This window comes from Rattus norvegicus, chromosome 1 (genome assembly GCF_036323735.1).
Source record: "Rattus norvegicus strain BN/NHsdMcwi chromosome 1, GRCr8, whole genome shotgun sequence".
Lineage (NCBI taxonomy): Eukaryota > Metazoa > Chordata > Mammalia > Rodentia > Muridae > Rattus > Rattus norvegicus.
Window position 1 is genome coordinate 199,952,848 of NC_086019.1, and position 393 is coordinate 199,953,240.

Here is a 393-nt window from a genome sequence, read left to right on the forward strand (position 1 = left end):
GCCAGGCCGGTAGGCGGGGCTGGGCCCGGAACTGGCCGGAGAAGCGGGACCAGGCCAGAGTTACGTGCAGGAAGGCGGGCCCCCGAGGCTTTCGTAGGCAGAGCGTCCCAGATTTTCAGCGGCAGGGAAACAAGCAAGGCTATCTGTAAAAAGCTACCTATACGCCGCCTCCCCTGGAATCAAACACCAGCAACGCCGTGTCTTGCTCAGCACTAGAAGCTTCATATTTTAAAAATTAAAGCCCTTCCTCTGCAGTTTCCTCATCACCGCATGCCTTTTCAGTGTCCCACAAACTGTTCTTTAAAACGTGGAGGATATTACATTCATCCTACAGTCTCCCTGCTTAGTGAACGCGGAGGCAGTGGCACGGTTTTTCCAAAACCATAAAGAGTT